At 40.3% G+C, this 20,759-nt stretch overlaps 1 protein-coding gene across 6 annotated transcripts in view; it reads right to left on the bottom strand.

Annotated features, from left to right (window-relative positions):
* Positions 1-20,759, bottom strand: part of JMJD4 (jumonji domain containing 4) — a 381,468-nt gene that overhangs the window by 312,921 nt on the left and 47,788 nt on the right. The gene's annotated exons all lie outside the window — the stretch shown is intronic.

Here is a 20,759-nt window from a genome sequence, read left to right as displayed (position 1 = left end):
AGTAGATTATCCTATCAGATATCTTGAGGCAGTGGCGTTGTCCTCCACTGAGGCAGAAAAGGTGGCAAATGCTCTGTTAGAGATTTTCAGCAGGGTAGGTTTTTCAAAAGAAATACTGACTGACAGAGGTGCCAATTTCACGTCAGACCTGCTGGCTTGTCTGTGGAAGTACTGTGGGGTGAAGCACCTAAATACCACCCCTACCATCCCCAGACTAAAGGCCTTGTGGATAGGTTAAATTCTACACTCAAGTCCATGCTATGGGCAATTTGCAGACCAGTTCAAGTCAGAGTGGGACAAATATCTGCCCCATATGTTTGCTTACAGACAGGTTCCTCAGGATTCCACAGGTTTGTCACCCTTTGAGTTGCTGTATGGGCATTGGGAGAGGGGATGTCTAGATTTGATTCATGGTGAGTGGGAGGAGTTTGTTGTGGCATATATCCTAAACCTCAGAACAAGGCTCAGGGAAGTGGCGGGCTTGCCCCAGGTGAACCTGGCAGAAGCCCAACAGCAGAAAAAGGTCTGGTATGACAGGAATGCTAGAGCCAGAGAATATGCTGTAGGGCAACAGGTAATGGTTCTCATTCCTGTCAGACACAACAAACTGCAGGCAACTTGGGAGGGACCCTTCAAGGTGGTAAGGAAGGTCAGTGAGGTTAACTACATGGTAGAACTGCTAGGCAGGGGCACACTTTCTACCATGTTAACATGATGAAACCTTACCATGATAGTGAGGCCCTTGTGCTAAGTATTTGCAGTGGATGGCAGGAGTCTGAGGGGGTGACTAATCTCAGTGAGGCTTGGACTAACATCTCAGTGGAAGGGGTAGCTATGTGCCAGCAGCTATTCCCTTCCCAGGTTTGAGAAATCCGAGCAGTGTTACAGGAGTTTGGAAACATGTTCACTGGGAAACCAGGATGTGGTGCAGCATCATGTGGATACAGGACCCCAAAGGCTTATTAAGCAGGCCCTTTATAGGGTACCTGAGAGTGTCAAACAGACTGAGGGAGGAGATACAAGAAATGTTGGAACTAGGGGTAATCCAGGAGTCCAGCAGTCCCTGGGCCTCCCCACTGGTGCTGGTACCAAAGAAGGATGGCAGCACCAGGCTCTGTGTGGACGACAGGAAATTAAATAGTCACAGAGTCAGATGCTTACCACATGCCTAGGACAGATGAAGCCCTAGAGCAGCTGGGTGGGTCTAAGTATCTTACCACTACTGAGCTTAGCAAGGGTTATGGGCAGGTGACCTTGACTCCCAGTGCTAGAGAGAAGTCAGCCTTTATAACTCCTTTTGGCTAGTACGAGTTCACAAAGATGCCCTTTGGAATGAAAAATGCTCCAGTGACTTTCCAGAGGCTGGTAGATCATATCCTAGCAGGAGCAGGAGAGTTTGCCCTTGCTTACCTAGATGATACTGCCATCTACAGACATTCCTGGCAAGAGAGCCTTCAGCATGCCAGGGAGGTGCTGGGCAGACTACAGAGGGCAGGGTTGCCCATTAAGCCCAGTTAAGTGTCAGGTGGGTATGGCAGAGGTCCCCTACTTGGGACAGTATGTGGAGTGGTAAGATCAAGCCAGACCCTGCCAAAGTGAAAGCCATTTAGGCATGGCCTGCCCATTACCAAAAAGGAGGTGAGGGCATTTTTAGGGACAGCAGGGTACTACATAAAGCCCCCCCCATTATAGTACCATAGCTGCTCCCCTCACAGATCTGACAAGGAAACAATCCAGATAAGGTAGTGTGGACCCCAGCATGTGAGCAAGCATATCAGAAGCTTAAAGGAGTTTTGAGAGGACCCTCTGTGTTAGCCAGTCCAAATTACATCAAATAATTTGTTGTGCAGATGGATGCTTCAAACCATGGGGTGGGGGCTGTACTCAGCCAGGTCTCCTCAGAGGGGGAAGAGCACCCAGTGGTATATCTCAGCCATAGGCTCCAACTCAGGGAGGAATGTTATGCAGCTGCAGAAAAGGAATGTGTAGCCATAGTGTGGGCACTGCAGAAACTTCAGCCTTATCTCTATGGAAGGAAATTCACTGTAGTTACAAACCACAATCCCTTAACATGGCTACATTGAGCCAGCCAGCAAAATAAGTAACTAAGGCAGAGCTTAGGGTTGCAAGTATATGATATGACAGTGCAGCACTGCAGTGGGGTTAGCAATGGCAACGCAGATGGGCTGTCAAGACAGAGAATGGGGTAAGGTATTCCCAGACACCATCAACCTTTTCAAGCAATGTTTCTCAAGGGTCACCTGAAAAACTAGCTTGCATTTTTGGGGGTGGGGGGGGGTGTGACAAAGGGAAATACTGCCAGCCCAGCTATCCTAAATTTTGTAAATAATTCTATGTCATTTGTGAATATTGATATGATTTATTCAGAAGTGTGTGCAAAATACTAAGCTAAAATGTAACCACAGCATGCCCTACTGGAACAGAATATGAATGTACCTGAACTATTTGGTTTAATGGAAAATGGAACGTGCGGTTAACTTGAAAAAAATTCAGAGAAAATAGTTGAAATTAAATTGGTTCATAACCACGTAATAACAGAGATGTTATATATCCCACTTTCAGTGCAGTAGCAGACACAATGTCTAGTGCTAGAAGTTTTTTGTAGCGTCTTGAAAGATAAGTAATTACTAGATTCAAAATATAGAAGTGTTTTATTGTTTTATGACTTCCAGGATCTGCAAACATCTGAGAGATGTATTTTTCGCAGGGAGATGCTAAAATTCTGTTAGTTTCTGACAAAGGGGGTTTAGCTTGGGAACTGAAGTCAGGTGACAAAAAGTGATGTCATAACCCAGCAGTAATATTTGATATTAATTTAAGAACTCTTTCAGAAAGAGACTGTACATTTTATATTTCGTCTTTGACCGAATATCATCAGCTGGAAATATCCACTCATTTCTGCACTTGCCTTACTGTAAGTAAGGTTTTAGGGCATAGTAACTCTTTTATATTTAGATAAGAATATAAAGTATAGCTTAGATGTTTTCTTTATTTATTTGAGACTGGCCTGCAATGTTGCTTTAAGTATTTCCTGCAATTTTGAACTCTGATGTAACGGATTACTTACTGAGTATTGTCTTGTTCTTTTATTATTTATTATATATTTAAACATTTTAATTGTGGCTGGTCTGTTTAGAGATATTTAAGCTCTTGGAGAACTTGCATATCTGTTTGGTGACATTGTACAGGCCACTCCTAAATAGCCTTGCTCTTGGTCAAACTACCATTTTGATTAGTAGTAACATTACACAGTATGATTGGACACCCTTTGCTATGGGTCTTAAAGTAGCTGATAAGAATAGGCTGGTAGCAGTGAAAACTACTTTATAGTCTGGGCAGAAGGCGGCATAACTAGTATACCTGTGCTAGCCTTTCCAAGGTGTGTGTGTGTGTGTGTGTGTGTGTGTGATTGTATATAAATCAAATCTCAAGGAGTATGTGTGTGTGTCAGCTACTTGGGCAGGGACACGAAGCACTGGTTGGAAGAGGGTACTGGAGATCTTGGTTTGGCCACTCAGCTGAGATCTCGACCCTATACCTGTGCCAGTGGGGAGTCTTAATGGGGATCTGGAGAAAGAAGGAGAAACCAGCCCCAGACTGACTGGGATCTCTGTGTGCTCTTAAGTGAAATTGCACTTTACTGTAAGTGTATTTGTCATCCTCCCAGTGTATACATTTCCCCACTGTTGCCAGGGGTGAGGATTGAGGCTCCTTGTTTTCTGGGCCAGTGCAGGGGCATCACACCTGGGTCTCTAACTTTGGTAGCAGTTTCACACACCCCCATCATTCCTAAGATAATTGGTTTTTGGATAAGCCATACTGTTGAAATATTCTCTTCTGTCCCTACTTTTCTTTTTAGCTTTTATCATCCTAATATTAAAAACTATTTTATCTACATGTTAGTTTCCTTAATAATCATCATAAATAAATCTTAACCTTCTCATTTTCACCATGTTTTTAGATTAAGCCAAGAGCATTAATCCAGACATTCATATATGCAAAAAATTAAAATTAAATATATGACCTCTATGTATATTATAATCAGAGCACTTTTATACACCGTCCTCCACCCCAACAGCCCAAGATTACAGCATATCAACTTAAACATGCTTTTGTCCAGACTTTCTTCTGTTTTTACATTAAAATACCTTCTTACTTTAGTATCTTTATAACACACAATTACCAAAAAGACTCACCCTTATCCCCTCATTTTAGATGCCCGTGACCCGCGACTACATACAATACAAATATGCTTCACTCTATAACATGCAGTTTATACTATGAAATATTTTGTATAAATACTGGTAGAACAAAAATGGTTTTATTTTGCCCTTTACTGTCCTTCTAAACATTAATGACATGAAGTGGGTTATATGCTTTTCAGTCCACTCACGGGTTTAATAAAATCAACACAAGTCCAGTCTTTCTCAGCCACTTTCCTGGAAAGCCATATTTCACAAATGTGACTGATGCTTTATAGTCTCACTTGTATTCACTAATTTCAGTGTTGCTGGTGGTCTTTCTGTTCATCTCCATTTCCCAACAACAGACTATGGTTTGAGTCCAAGATGCTCCTAATTCTTTTTGTCAACTCCCATGGTTTTGTTCGGTCTCTCAAACATTTTCACTGGTAAAGCCTCTCTATGAACTTTACTGTCAGAAGAATGAGAAGCAGAGTCCCCTTCTGTTTGATGGCTCACTTTGGACAAACTTTTGTATTTCCTCCTTACCTGTTCTGCATCAAAAAATGTCTGATTCTCCACAAAAAATTCTGAAGATAGCTGATACAGCAGTTTGAATGTCACACCTGCCTCTTGACATTCCTTGATCGCTGGGATAAATTATTTTTTTTTCTTCTGCCCGATCTACAGTGAATAACCATTTTCAACAAACACTCTAATGTCTCCAAGTTTTAATACGTGCCATTCTGCCACAGTTTTGTCAGGATCAACTCTTTCTGCTAGTATAATTGTAACTTTACTAATACAGACCTTGGCTGATTTTGCCAGATTTGGAGCATGCACTCAATCTGCTCTTTCAGTTAACAAGTCCTGCTGTGCCATACCAGTCCAGTTGCTCATTTGTGATTTCTTAAAATTAATACAATCTGTTCCTTCCAGTTTCTCTGGTACAACAAAAAATCTCAGGTTTTCTCTGTGGCCTCAGTCCTCTAACTGTACCATTTTTTGAAACGGCTCTTCATGAGAAATCTCATATTCCGCTGGCTTTTTCTTCAACTCAACCTCTGAACTGAGGATGTTATCAGTCCATCTGAACAGCTGCTTAAAGATCTTTTGTTTTTACCAGCCTTTTGTTATCTGAGTTGATGGGTCCCCTTCAGAAATCCAAATGCTCACTTACCCGACTTCCAAAACGCAGAGACAAAAAGTCCGACAACCACACAACAGTGACATCTGGAACACCGACTTTCCACTCCAGGTAAGTAACCGCTTTGCCATCCTGTTGAACTTTGTCCATTATCCCCACAGTAGTGCAATCTCGGAGTTGGTACATTTAGTTAAGGGTGGTGTGGGGGGTGCAGCCGCCCACATGGGTGGGTTTGCTTTCCTTTGGTTTTACTTGTCAGGATGGCCAAGCAGTTACTTACCTGGAGTGGAAAGTCGCTGTTCCAGGATATCGGTGTTGTGCAGTCATCAGCCTTTTCATCTCGGCATTTTGGAAGTTGGGTAAGTGAGCATTTGGGTTTCTGAAGTAGACTTGCGTTTATATACTCCTTCAATATTTCATTCATTTTAGTCAGCTCTGAGTACATTTGATTTATTTTTTCCTTTAAATTACCAAAAGCCATCTCTTGTACCAGAGCTGGAGCTTGAACTGCTTTTTGCACTGCAGCTGCAAGATTCTTTCCAGTCAGTGGTTTCTTTTAACAGTTTATAGTTGATTTTCTTTCAGGCTCTCCAAGTATGTTCTCTGCTGGCATCTAGGCAGTATACTTACATGCCAGTAAGTGCATATTACTGAAGTTGGCAAATTACTAGCCTCAGTTTCTCTTTTTTCTAGTCCCTGTTTCTCAGTTTCTTTTTTCACACTGGGAAACACAGAAATTAAGCTGTTGATCAGTGTGCAGTAATCATGGAAGTTGTGAAACACAGCTCTTCATCAGTTAACTTAGCGGCCTCTGAAGTACGGAGACACACAGTTCATGACACCCAGTATCTGCATTTAGGCAGTATGTTCCCAATTCTGTCAACACCAGTTGACTGCATTTGAATTGTACCTTTATGTCTTAAATGTGCCCTTAATGATAATGGGAGAAATTTTATGCACACTTATGATGGTGATTTTATGGACTTACAGGGGTTGTAGTTATGGGATGCACATTATATGGGTATGCCATTAGCCAAACAGTTAAAATCTTATACAACTGAAATACTGTTTTTAAAGCCTGTATGAAAAAAATGAGTGTTGCAGAAAACACTGTTAAACATATGAAACATTATCCTGTTAATAATCAGTAGGACATAAAGTTAATTATATATGATGTTCTTTTGAAAATGGTGTGGTGCCAGGATAGATAAACTGATTAAAATGTTTTTTTTTTCTATTTTATTTGAGAATGTTAGTACCATTAAAACTTCTAATTTAAGTTCAATATGTATACTTTCTTGCAGCTTGAGAATGTGTGACCTTTTTTCTTTTAAATGTGAAAACAAATGAAAGGAAGAAAAAAGCAGATACCTTATATTTGAAATGTAAAATGCATCTTACTTCAAATTTGCATAGGTTATTACTAGGCTAACAGCCACCAGGACTCTTAAACCTAGCTATGCACCCCAAACCATTAGTGTTTCAAGTATCGTGGCCATCTATAATGGGGGGCATGTTAGTATGGAGATAACTAAGGATTTGTACAGGGGTATTGGTCTGGATAATACTTATCTTATTGATGCTCTCTTTGTCCATATGGGGCATGGGGTGCTAGACTAGGGGTAAAGTTACCATTTGCCATAAAATTGTCAAGGTTTTGCTTTGACAGGGTCTTTACATGGATGGGGAGCCTATTCCACAGTGCGGGGATTCTTTGGGATACACGTGTCTCTCCACCATGTTCTGTTCTGTTTCTGGTGCTGTTTGTTTCACGCATGTGCATCAGATCTATCAGGGTTGAGTCTGAAGAAGCCCTGTAAGTCAGGCAAAGGATTTCCTCTCAGCAGCCTGTAAGAGTAAGAGACTGAATACAGAGACAGAGCCTTTAGGTGATCAACATAGTATAGGATATTCATGCCCTGAATTCTTCTGGTGAGAAATCTTTGTGGGCATTTCAACTGTTGCAAGCATCTAGTTAGATATATGCCAAAGGGGGCACTGTATTCAATGACAGATCTGACAAGGGCCAGGTAGAGCGTCACTATAACTTCCATGGACCTGGATGCCATACCCTTATCTATAAGTTGGGCGACATAGAATGATTTTCTTACAATCTTAGCTACATGTTGATCAAAGGCCAGAATGCTGTCTACACATGTTCCCAGATGCCTTACTACTGGGTCTACTCCTAGAATTGTTTCACTGATGGAGTAATTGGGTTGACAGTTTACCAAAGGGCATCATAATGCATTTTTTGGCATTTAGTTTTAAGCCATGGCTTTGGCACTAGTCACCTGTCTGTGTTAAACTCTTGCAAGATGTTGGTGCCTTGAGGGGAATCTAGTCATCTGTGAACTTGAGTGCTGGTCTCTGCTCAACAGTCTCTTTGTTAAGATGGTCTCACTGGTCCCAGCTTCTTGGATCCTGTCTGTGAGCCAGCCAGTGATCCGGCGAGTTATGTAGGATTTATGCCTAGTTCAGAGAGCCTGTCAATAATGCCTGAATGCGGTATTGTACCGACTACCTTGGCTAGGTGAAGATACACAGTATGCACTGTTTCACCCTCATTCACTGCCCTGGTGACACTCTCAAAGAGGCCTACCAAGTTAAGTAGGCATAACCTTCCCTTAAAGCCAAATTGGGCTGGGTGCAGTATCTGTATTTTGCCAATGTCCTTGTTTATCATTTCCATAATTCATTCCATGGATTTGCAAACTAGGTATGTTAGACTGATGGACCTGTAGTTTCCTGGGTCAGTTGATGACCTGCCCTTGTGGAGAGAAATGACTGTCGTCCTCATGTGAAATGCAGCCTGTTTCAAGGCTGTAGTTGGACTGCTTCAAATGGTCCCGATAACTTGTATTTTAGACTGTTCAGGAGGCAAATGAGGATGTTGTTAGGGTCCATAATTGCGGTGTTCTTAGCTTAAGTAAGCTCTCCCAGCACCTGGTCCACGATAATGGTTTATAGTAGTCTGCTGGAGGGGATTTCACCAGATGGAGCTGGCGGGGGGGGGGGGGGTGAAGTTTGTGATGAATTTGTCAACCAGTAGATTTGCTTTGTCACCCTGATCAGTGAATATGATAACTGTTTACCACCAGTTCAACAATGATGTGACTTAACTTTAAGGTTCCGGACATAGCTGAAGGCTGTGTGATTGTCCTTGGACTATGAAGCTATCCAGACATTATAGTTGGCCTTGATGGACATAGACCTCTTAGTTTCTGGTTTAGTTGTACAAGTTGCTCTTCCCAATTTTGGCCATGAGGTTTCTTATTTTACTATATACCCTGTTTAGGTGAGAATTCAACCAGTGGGGTTTGCTTTTATTTTTTGTTTTGGATTTACAGCAGCCATTCACATTTGTATAGGGACTCTGAATAATTCTGCACAGGTAGCCATGGTCTCAGGGTTAAGGGGAGCCTTGAATTTTGACAAACACTTAATAGGATGTAGTTTGACTTGTGATAGTTGCTAATTGTTACTGGTTTAGCTGGGTTTTCTGGGCTCATTTTGACTTCAAAGGGGACAGCTCTGTGATCCAACCTCACTAGTGAAGGTGTGACACAGGGGGGGGGGGGTGCAATGCTTTCCCATGTTGGCGAGTACCAGATTCAGCATGTTTGATCTTCTGATTACAGCGTGCACTATCTGTTCCAGGGTGTTTGTGTTAAAGTCTAGGAAGCATTGTGCCTGTGAGTTTGGGGCAGTGTAAGTTTCCTGGTCTATAGAGGGGTAGTTGAGGTTACCCATGAATAGGGTGTTTGGATGGACAGTAAGCACCTTTAGTACCTTTTGTTAAGAGTTGTGAGACTCTAGGAACATAAATGGTGACTGTACCTAGCCTTTATGCTGAGGGACCTTATCTATGCCAACATGCACGTGGGATGGGCTCCATGGTAACATGTGTTTACTCAACCTGGAGGTATGTTTGTTGCTAATGTAGATAAAGGCACTTCCACCTCTGGCCCCAGTTTGTGCTGCTGTTGGTCTAAAATGTGTGGAAGGCTATATAGCCCTGCACTGCAGAAGTCCTTTCAATGGCTTTATACCAAGTCTCAGTCACAGCACAGATGTCTACATTCTCCATTTTTTATTTCTCCATATCTTTTGGGTTTCTAATACCATGATGGGAATGGACCCCATTCCTAAGTCAAAATGTTCATTAAATTAGTATTGTTTCAATCTCTGATGTCAGCCAAAAGTGCTCCTCGCAGCACCAGCAATGTGCCCAGTAATGATTCCGGCAATTCGTACAGGGTTACATGTATTGGTAACATATCTGAATACAATTGTATATATATTTTTTTTATAAGTCCCGTTGCTCCTATTACTATTGGGACTGTCTGGGTATCTTTCTTCCACATTGCTCTCATTTCTGCCTGCAGATCCTGATATTTTAGGACTTTGTGTCTCTCTCTGTATGCAAGACACTGTAGTCACTGAGTGTGGCAATTTCAATGATCAATACTACTTTTGTCTTCTTTAAATGGACCACTATATCTGGTTTTCTAGCATCTATCTTTTGAACTGTTTATAATGGGTGATCCCATGGGATGTAAACTTCATCAATTTCTATAATGTTTTGTGGCCAACATTTTCAGTGTTTTTCAGCCACTTCAATACCATAATGTTTGCACAATCTCCAGTGCAACAGTCTTGTCACATTATTATGCCTTTCAGTACATAATCCTTTTGCCATTAGTATGTCGCAACCAGCAACAAGGTGTGCAACTGTTTCAATTCAGTTTTACAAAACCTACATTTGTCCGTTTCTCCTACATGTTCAATGGACTTTGTAAAATACCGTGTACGCAGCCCACTGTCTTCAGCCACCAATATTAACTTTCATCTCTTGGTTTGAATTCGCCTCTCCTTAACCATTCCTGTGTTTGTTCCTGATCAATACGAGGTTCTTCCAGAAGTTTTCTATACTTGCAACTATATTTATGCATTTTCCACATTTCTTGCTTTCTCATCTGGTCCTTTCACCTTATATTCTTTTGTTTATTAGCACATTCAGTTGCTGCCTGATTTTTTTCTACTTCTGGTATGATTTCCATTCCTGCTTGATGCCGATATGCTTCTGCTAGATTAAGCATTGAAGTCATCTTAGATTTATTCTCCTCATGTTTCAAAACTTTCACTATGTTTGGGTTTTGGGAGGTCAGCAGATGTGTGGAGTCTCACAGTTGCAGATCTATGTAATCAATTTCAAGGAGGCTGATCCTTCCTTTGGAACGAGAAATATATAATGTTGGTATGCACTGATTTTTATAAATCATTTGGTGGGCATGAAGCATCCTTCTTGTTTTCATATTTAATCTATCCAACATGATTTGGGGCCAGTCAATCACTCTAAAAGTGTACGTTAGGACAGGAACAGCAAATAAGTTTACAGCTTGGATTTTGTTCCTAGATGTCAACACTGTTTTCAGGACTAATTTAAGTCTTCTAAAGTATTCCTTACTAAGATTTATTTGCATTTGTTTATGTTTTATTGTTGATCCTTCAGCAATTCGCAAATATTTATACACTCCCTCTTCCTGACGTTTTTATCACATTCTTGTCCCAAACTGATGTTTTCCTGGTGCTGCAGTTTTCCTACTTTAAAGGTTGATTTTGCACATTTATCAAGACCAAATGACATTCTTAAATCATCTGAAAAAGCTTTGACAACTTGCAGTTGTACTTTCAGTTCCTCATCTGATGAGCTATACAGGTTTTAAATCGACAAAGAGAAGATGAGAAGTCTTTACACTTTGTTGTTTTGTAGGAGCCAAATTATAGCCATGGCCTAAGCTGTTTAGTAGACAGCTTAAAGGGTGAAGAGCAAGGCAGAGTGTCACCCTGGAATATCCTCATTTGAATTTTTATCCCTGGGATAATAATTTGTCCTTTATCATGGCTAATTGCAAAGTGATCTGCCACTATTTCATGGTCATTGTAATGTAGTCGATCAGTATAAGATGTTTCGTATAGATGTTTAAGCACCTTTTTATTCATGAATGTGGGATACTATCAAATGCTTTCTTGTAGTCAATCCAGATTCTTCCCCTTTTTACAGTTCTCTACTATGACTTTATGTAACAACAAATGAGTTGTTGTTCCATATGACTTTCTTTTATTGCCCTTGCTCTACTGCCATAAATCAATTCCCATGTAAAGTTTATACTTCGTTAGACGGCAAGTTATTGGCCTATAATTTTTAGGATAGCTTGCAGTTTCACTCAAGTTGGAGAATTGTTTTTCCTGTTAGCCAGGTTGGTGTCTGCTTGGGGTGCACATATGAATAGCTCTTACTCATGGCTAAATCTTTGTGCAAAGATGTTAATACTTTTAACCAAAAGTTAGATACCACATCTGGGCCTGCGGCTTTCCAACTAGAGACTTTTCATAACTTTGTTTAAATCTCTCTGGCTGTTACTTCATCCCATTTCATATCCTGTACCTTTAAACATCTTACTCTTTTTACTTCTTCTATCCATTTAGCATCTTTGTTATGTTCCACAGGCTCTTCATAGACACTTCTCCAAAACGGATCTATGTCTTCTTTTTTTGGCGGTCTTTCAATTCCTTTTACCCAGTTCTTTATAAAACTTTTTTGGGTCATCAATAAATTGCTTATTCTGTATATTTCCTTTATATTTATTTGTGTATCTTCTAAGTTTTTCCATCTGTGCTGAGATTTTTTGTTTATTTGCGATAATGTATGATAGATCCTGGTCTGTTCTACTACTGCACACCGCTTTTATCACGTCTATCTTTCTCAGTATTTTTGTTGATCTGGTCCCTCTTCTATATTCTTTCAATAGTGACACTTCTTGTCTTAATTGCTTTATAGTTTCTCTGTTCGATACTTCATGATGATATTCAATTTCTTCCCTTCATTTTCCTCGCTACCCTGTGTTCTTGTGGTAGAACTTTATTGGTTATTAATTTAGCTGCACAGTAATATATCCACTTTAGTTCTGTTATATTGCATGGATCTTTATGAACAGTCCTAATTAGTGTTCATTTGTTTTATCAAACTTCTGACTTTTTGGGTTTTATTGACCTTCTGCAGTCTATTTCTTTCATTGATTTATTTATTTATCTAACATTTGTGTACCAGGAATGTCAGACTTGGAACAAAGCCAATTTTCAGCGGAGCCCTGGGGAGAAAACATTCCAGATGCATGTCTTTGTAACATGGGAGGAAATGTGAGCACCTGGAGAAAACCCACACAAATGCAGGGAAGACATGCAGACTCCATACAGAAGGTACTCCATCTGAGAATTGAACACTACTACTGCACCACTGCACCATCTAAATATGTCTAATAAATCAACTTTTCTCTTAGCTCATTTTCTTCTAAACTGAGGGCACTTTCTTTCCCATTTCCTACGGGCATTCTATAGAAAGTTCTATACCATCTTCCTGTGGCACATTTTCTTCATTTTCATCCTGTGCCATCTGTTGCTCTGTCATATGGGAAATCACTGACTCCTCAACATTGACTGCATCGAGTTTCCACAGTTTCCTGTTCCTTCCCTTGCTGTCCAGCTTCAAGTGAATGTTTATAATGATTTCTAGTGGAAGACTCCAAAATATCTTCATAGGGCACTTGAACAATTGCTTCCCATTCCACTTGTTTCCCATTAATTTGGATATCCGTTACTCTACTCTGTTCTGGTGCTTTCTGAATTAGATTTTCTACACTGAATCCTTCACTTCGCAGGTACTCCATAACCTCAGTTTCTGTTTCTTTAACTCCTCCATTACCAATCTCCTTTTCCTCTTTGTCTTCTTATTTTTTTGCATTGTAAAGTTTTCCATGTCTGGTTTCCTTTGCCTGTATTTCTCTTCAAATATCTTTGGTGCTGCTCTTTTTGTATTGGTTAGTTTTGCATTCTCCTTTGCATAAATATTACACCAAATTAAATCTCTTTCTTTCCCCATGTCCATATTTCTTCAAATGCCTCCTGATCTTCTTGCTTCTCCTTAGTTTGGGGACTCACTCCATCATGCTGTGATGTAACCTGTGTTAGACCTTCTACACCAAATCCTTCACTTTGCAGGCACTCCATAACTTCAACTTCTATTTTTTTAACTTCTACTTTAGTAATTGTTTCTGCATTCCCTCTTTGTGGTATTTTTTTGTGAATTTTCCATATGTGGATGCCTTTGCCTGTATTTCTCTTTGAATATCTTTGGGGCTGCCTTCTTTATATTGCTTAATTTGGCTTTCTCCTTTGCATAAATATTGCACCATATCAAATCTCTCAGTTTCCCATGTCCATATTTCTTTTTTTATACTTTTCAAAAACCTCTAGGTTTTGTTTATATTTTCGGACTTCCTCAGATGCTTCTTTTTCCAAACAGAACAGAGTTTCTTGATCTATATACTGTTTTTCACAAATCTATTGTATTAACGAATACAGATTTTTATTTGAGGCTTCAAGACAGTTTTTCTTTCCTCTAGTTTCTCTCAATCATTTTGTGTATCTTGTGTCTGGAAATTCTTGGCTTTTTACATAATAGTAAGAATACATAATTCTTTTCTTACCCTCAACAGTCCACTTTATCATCTTTATGGCTCTTCTTTGGCCCATCAGTTTTTGTGGATTACTACTTCCTTCAACAGCAGGAGGCCATGCTCCCAGTGGGCCTGGCCTAGCCCCATTGTAGGAATGTTTCCATATTTTGAGGATTCTACACTGTCATCTTTTCAAATCCTGGCACTAGTGGGTCTACCAGGATTGCACATTTTTTTTTATCCTCGGTCTTGTGCACCCAGCTATTTTTTGTTTTTAATTTCTAACTTACTTCTGTCCATGATATAAGCTATATAATACAGTCTATATATCAGTGTTGTCTTGGTGAGATTTTGTGAAAAACAGGGTCCACCTCGCGAAAGTAACTTAACAAGACTTAAGGAGGAATTAAATTTCAGCAATAATACTCTCCTTTACTTGGTGACTTATCTATCCATTCGGACCTCGCACCATAATGAGGAGGGCTTGATGAGTGTGGAATTTTTTGCTTAGGCTTCTGGCACTGAGCAGTAACACCTTAAGGCTGTTTGGCGAGTTTTTCACTATGGTGGTAGTTTTGTCTTTTTGGCACTACCTAAAAAAGGCTCTAAAGGGGGTGGATAAAGTTTTAGTCAACATCTAAAAGTCTAGGGGTGGCAGGTGCAGCCCACCCTTGGCAAAGCAATGTGGTCTGGTGACCATGTTCTGCTATGTCTCAGGCCATTTACACCCACGTGGACTAGGAAAGAATCATATTGGTACCTGGGGTGGAGTGATTTGAGTGTGTGTCTGATATTGTGGATCCTGGCTCCAGACAGATAAGAAGATAATGGTTAGTTGCTTAATCTGGTAAGTGGGGCATTTGTATGTCACACAATGGAATCCCCAATGACAAGAGTACTGGGCAAAGTATATGCTTGCCTTATAGGCTTTGCTACTGGGGAATATTGGGTGTAGACTTATGCAAGAAGTTTGGTGTTGTTTTGCTGTGTGTTTTAGTGACTGCTGAGGAGCAGTGTTGTCATTAGGTGGCTTTGTAGGTCTACGAGATTTGAGAAGGTTTCATTTAAGCACCTTAGCATAAGACAATCTCTGGACAATTAGGAAGGAAGGAAGGACTTCATTGCTTGCATATAATTAATTCACACAAGGGTTTGGAGAAAGGAAAAAACGAAGGTCATAAAATGCAACTACAGTTTACTTCAAGGAATCAGCTGGCCAGGAACGTAAAAGGGAGCAACCATTAATATGCAAGCAGTTAACAGACATATCCTGTACTGGCAGCTAATTCATTGTTCCACTGTAATGTTATACATATATGTAATTACACCTGTTTCCTGTGGCAAACAAAATTTAATCTGAGGAACCCTTGGTTACTGTACAAGAGTGATGAGCTGAAATTAATACATATTTGAATCTGAAACCAGGGAACATTGAGAGGACTACCTCCCTGTAAGTTTAACCTCTGTAATTCTGCCTTGTATATTCTAGGAACTCAGAAAAAGGTGCAGCACTCTTCTAAACTAGAGTCAGTTAGACTTGTATTTAGCTTTGTTGGACTTCAGTTTTAAATATTCCTGTCTATAGGACTGATTTATTTTGATTTCTCTGTGCAGGGTTTTAACCTGTGCAGATTTTCTCTATATTTAAAATAAAAAAGGAAACAGTGCCGATAAAGTCCTATTTATTCATATTTGAGCTTTTTGACTGCTTTTTATTATATGCATTTTTGCTGTTTATTATCCAAGAGCTGTATAATCATTATTTAGCACTGTAGATTGAGAAAGCTGTGTCTTCCCTCAAACTAGCTAACTACCAGTAAAATATCAATTGCTTATGTTTGGATAAATTAATAGGGCAGATTGGGTTTCTATCTCTGTCTAGAGCAGTGGCAATACTACTGTGCCAGGAAGGGAGTTACAGAAAATGCTGCCAGACTTTCCTTTAAATTGTAGGTATGCGAGTATATGTATGTGTTCACATTTGCACCCATGTGTAAATAGTAGTTTGCTTGCAAAGCAGTTACCACAGGTAAGAAGCACTGGAAGACAAAACCGACTCCATGTTCACACACGTTACCAAATAACATCTCTGCTCATATCACATATTTCCAAATGAATATGCTACAGTTGCCTCACCTTCCTTTAAGTCAGGCTCCTGTTTCTATTCCTCTATTTCCTTTATGTCCAATCATTCATTTCCTTTATCCTGCTCTACCAGTACCTATTCCTTACAATTGCATATGTGGCAACAGGAGGAATGGAGTTGCCACCCACTTAAAGGCCCCTGAATGTATTTGTCTGGATGCCACCTATATACTGAGTCACATTTAGAAAGGATAAGCAAATAATCTAAGAGAATTGGGCAATTACAGAAAAACTTTACCTCTTACAGAAATGGAAAGTTTACCATTCCGACTAAATGGTTTACACCTGCAAGGGGCTGACACCCTCTTAATCCCTCACCACTTACCTTCAGCAAATGTTGTGTTGTGTCTTTCGGCTTATCCCGGTTAGGGGTCGCCACAGCGTAACTCCGGTCCGCTAATGTTTGGTAGTGGATTTTTACGTGCCGAGTTACCAGCCCTGACGCACAACCTTCAACGAAGGCACGCCCATTCACGCATGCCTCCACACAGAAGACGCTCTAGCTGAGAATCGAACGGGACAACGTCTTGCTGTGAGGCGACAAAGCTACCACAGCACCACTACCTTCAGCAAATAAACAAATAAAAAAAAAAGTATTCTATTTGTTTGCAGTCATTTACCCTGAAAGCTGAAGGGTAGGAGTAAGTAATTGGCACTGTGCAGAAAATATTGTAAAACATATCAACAAGAATGGCAGTGTCAGAAAACCAAGTGGCAAATGAAATCTAAGAATTCTACAAGAAGCAGAAGCATAATGTATTTCAAAACGCATCACAAACGACAACACACGATGCATTTCAAATTGTATCAAATACTGTGGATCAAGGTTTTACCATTTCTCTAGCAGCAGCGTCTCCTGGGAGGTTAGTTACAGTGCTAAGGGTGGTATAAAATAAATCCAGCATGCATTAATTGTATCTCAGCTGGAGGAATGCCCCTCGTTCCTGTGTATCATTACTCTCGATCATGTATTCATTTCACCCCAAACAGCGAAAGCTTTCTGGTGGGGATGTGAGCTTTCTGGAGAGTCCTACTCTTAACTATCACTCCGTTTGTTTTGCATGTTATGTATTTTGACAACACAAAGTGGAAAAGGATAGATGCTGACAGAGGAGTGGAATCTTAAATAGAATTATAAGGGCATGTGTATTGACTAGTGAGCGTTGGTAGCCCTATAAACTTACAGATATTAGTAGTTTCTGCATCTTATTAAAGATTATACAACGACCCCCAATTAATATTCAAAAACGTGAACGCTGATTGGTCAGCGTGCACGTTGTAAATCAATCAGTTATAGTAATGGAAAAAAGGTCCGGTCGCCCGGACGTTTTCCATTACTATAACTCTTTTTTTAAGCAACGGAGAATGCAAGATCTCTGTTGCTTCATACTGTCTCGCTATATTATACGAGTTTAACATAGCGAGATAGCTTTAAAAAAAGCAACAGAGATTCTCCGTTGCTTTTTTTAAAGCTATCTCGCTATGTCAAACTCCTTTAACATAGCGAGACAGTTTGTAGAAAGCAACGGAGATCTTGCTTTCGCCGCTGCTTTTTTCAAAACCGTCTCGCTATGTTAAATGGGTTTAATATAGCGAGACAGCTTTAAAAAAGCAACGGAGATTCTCCGTTGCTTTTTTTAAAGCTGTCTCACTATGTTAAACCCATTTAACATAGTGAAACAGTTTTTAGAAAGCAACGGAGATCTTGCTTTCTCCGTTGCTTTTGCCCACAGCTCTGATGTACTGCGTAGGCATACGCATGCACAGTACATCAGAACTGCCGCAGAATACCAGACAGCTGTGGAAGGGCAGCAAGGAGGCATTATACAATGCCATTATTTAAGAAAAGTAATTATTTTTTTTCTTAACTAATGTCATTGTATAATAGCAATAACCCACTTCTGGATGTGGGTAATGCTGGATTTACCCACGGTTGGCTTTGTATGGCTACTCGGGCTTCGCCCTCGTGACCAAACCACACCAACTGTGGGTAAATCCAGCATTACCCACACCCAGGCGTGAGTCATTGCTATATTATACTTTCCTTTGCCAATGCTTGCTTCCACCGAATTATCAGTCTGGCCTGTTGGAATATCAAGTATAATAAAACTGGCAGCAAACATTTTACTTTTTTGCATGAATGTGGGGACAAATAAATATTAATACGGTGCCATTCTACACTGCTATTTAAGATTGTTCCTCTGCGAATGAGATCGTAGTAACACACTCAAAAAGTTGGATTCCTTGAGAAATGTATATATATTTTTTTATTATTATTACTTAATCATCATCAACTCCCTTTTAACAATTTTTCTACATGGGGTCAGAGTGTAGCATAAACTGTCTCACTCAAGTCAGTGCCACTCTCCTATCATGCCTGACTGCGTGACAATCTACCATCTCTTTGCTAGACAACCTTATTTCTTCCTCCTGACTTTCGTAAATCAGCAAATTATGTTCCGTTTCCCTGCACATGTGCCCAAGCCACTGCAATCCAAATCACCTTCTGCTTTGCTGCACATGCCTCAGCCACTGCAATCCAAATCATCTTCAGATTCCCCACAAATATGCCCCAGCCACTGCAATCCAAATCTTCTGCTTCCCTGCACATGTACCCAAACTAGTGCAATCTGTTCTCTATGACCCATTCTGCAACTGGAACTACTTTGGCTTCTGCTCTGTAGTTCTCATTTCTCCATCTGTCCCACAGAGTGCATCCTACCACCTGTCTCAGGTACTTCATCTCCATCATCTTTAGCTTCCTCAGCTGTTCTGCCTTCACTGCCCAGGTTTCCATACCTGACAGAAGCATTGGTTGCACCACTGTTTTATGCACCTTACTTTTCAGATACTTTGGTATTCTTCTGTCACACACTACCCCTCACACTCTACCAGCTGGCTGCAGCCTCTCTGACTTTAGTTTTGGTCTCTTCATTCAGGCTTCCCTTATCCTTAACCATACCACCCAGACACTTGAATCTTTCAAGCTGTTCCATTAACTTCCCTTCTATCTCAAATTCAGCTTCTGACTTCCCCCATTTGTTGCCATGGTAACTGTACCGTCTGCTCGGTTTCATTCCATGTGCCTTCACTTTTGCATTCCTTTCCCACATCGTTTACTAGCATTCTTGTTTAGAGTGCCTGTAATGGTAATGCCACATCATCTGCATAAAGCAGCTTTGTTTATCTGTCCCCTCCAACCTCTTTGCTAATGTAGTCCATCACTAGTATGAACAGCACTGGAGTCAGAGTGGAACCCTGATTCATACCCACTTTCACTGGGAACTCCTCTGCGAGTCCAGACACTATTCGTACTTGTCATGGAGTCCTTCTACATAGCTTGCACCAATTCTACCAGTGTTTTTGGGACTTCAAACAATTTCAGGAATGCCCAAATCGGCTTTCTACAGACCTCGTCATATTTATTATCCAAGTTTATTAACACCTAGTTGGACTCTTTCCTTATCTCTAGTTTCTTCTTAACTATCTGTCTCACAGAAAACATTGTGTTAGTTGTGCTGCATCCGGACCGGAATCCAAACTGCTCACCTCGCAATCTTATTTTTTACTAATTTGTGCATTCATTTATCACCCTCTTTCACCTACTGTTGCAGGAGTTCGACACTTCTATATTGTCCATAGTTGTGAATATCCCCTTTTTTTCTTCTCCACTGGCACAAGAATACAAAAGCTTCAAGCTCAACATTCACTTCTGTAGTAAGAATCTTTGTGTTCAACATCTTTGTATCATGTATAGTAAGGGTTAAAATGTGAAACTGCATTGCGTGCAAAGAAATAAGCTAAAATAAGTTGTTTTTCTTGTAAAGGATTTGCTGACCAAAGAGGAATTCACAGATGATACCTTGATCCAGGCACAAGCTTATCTTGTGCCTGACCTCTGACCATCTAAGGCTCCAGGATGTGAATTTATAGCCTTGAGTGAAATTCCTTGTCTAGTAACCAGCCACTATGTACGTGCAGGGAGGGGTATAAAAACCCATGTGAAGTGTACAGAATTTAGACTGCTGACATACCATGTACTTTGTAGCATGTCTCCATGCATGTAAAATAAACCTTTTTGCTTATTTTTATCTGCGTGATTCTTCCAGTATATGTTAAAATCTTTTGACATTTCTGGCGCCCAAGACCGTGGGGCCACCTCTTCACGGTACGAATCGCATAAGAGGGACTGAAAAACCTGTACAGGAAGGGGAGAACGAATCTCGGGCTCCCTTGAATGGAAAGACCTCCGACGAAGAAGTCGTAAGTAGAGGCCAGTCACTCTTAGATTCGATCCGTGGGACGGTGACGAACGGGGCGGAAGAACCGCAGAAAGGTAAGCGTAATGTTTTTTTTCCCCTCTTTTTGTATTGTTCTCTTTTTTTAAAAGAACAAAGGGACTAGTCCTAAGGGAGTCGTCTTTTGATTTAATTTTACAAAAGTACGATAGAGATCTCAGGAAAAGGAAACTAATTTTTCTCCAAGAGTAGAAAAATGGGAACAGGAAGTAGTTGTTGTAGGTGCAGCGACCGCTTAAACAAAAGAACCGAGGATGAACAATATATATTCAACCTGCATCCAAATAATTTAAAATTTCTAAAAAAATGGAAAAAGGATTATGAGTTTAGTGGAAATCTAAACAAATTAGAATGTCAAAATTTGGTAAAAGGTTTACGTAAGGATGCAGGAAATAAGGTTAAAGATCAAAAGAGAATAGGATTTCTCCAGGCTCAGAAGTGGTTAGAG

Source organism: Protopterus annectens, chromosome 3.part0 (assembly GCF_019279795.1).
Source record: "Protopterus annectens isolate FY-2018-M chromosome 3.part0, PAN1.0, whole genome shotgun sequence".
In the NCBI taxonomy this organism is placed as follows: Eukaryota; Metazoa; Chordata; order Ceratodontiformes; family Protopteridae; genus Protopterus; species Protopterus annectens.
The sequence above is the reverse complement of the archived record's forward strand: the minus strand, read 5'-3'. Positions and strand labels throughout refer to the sequence as shown.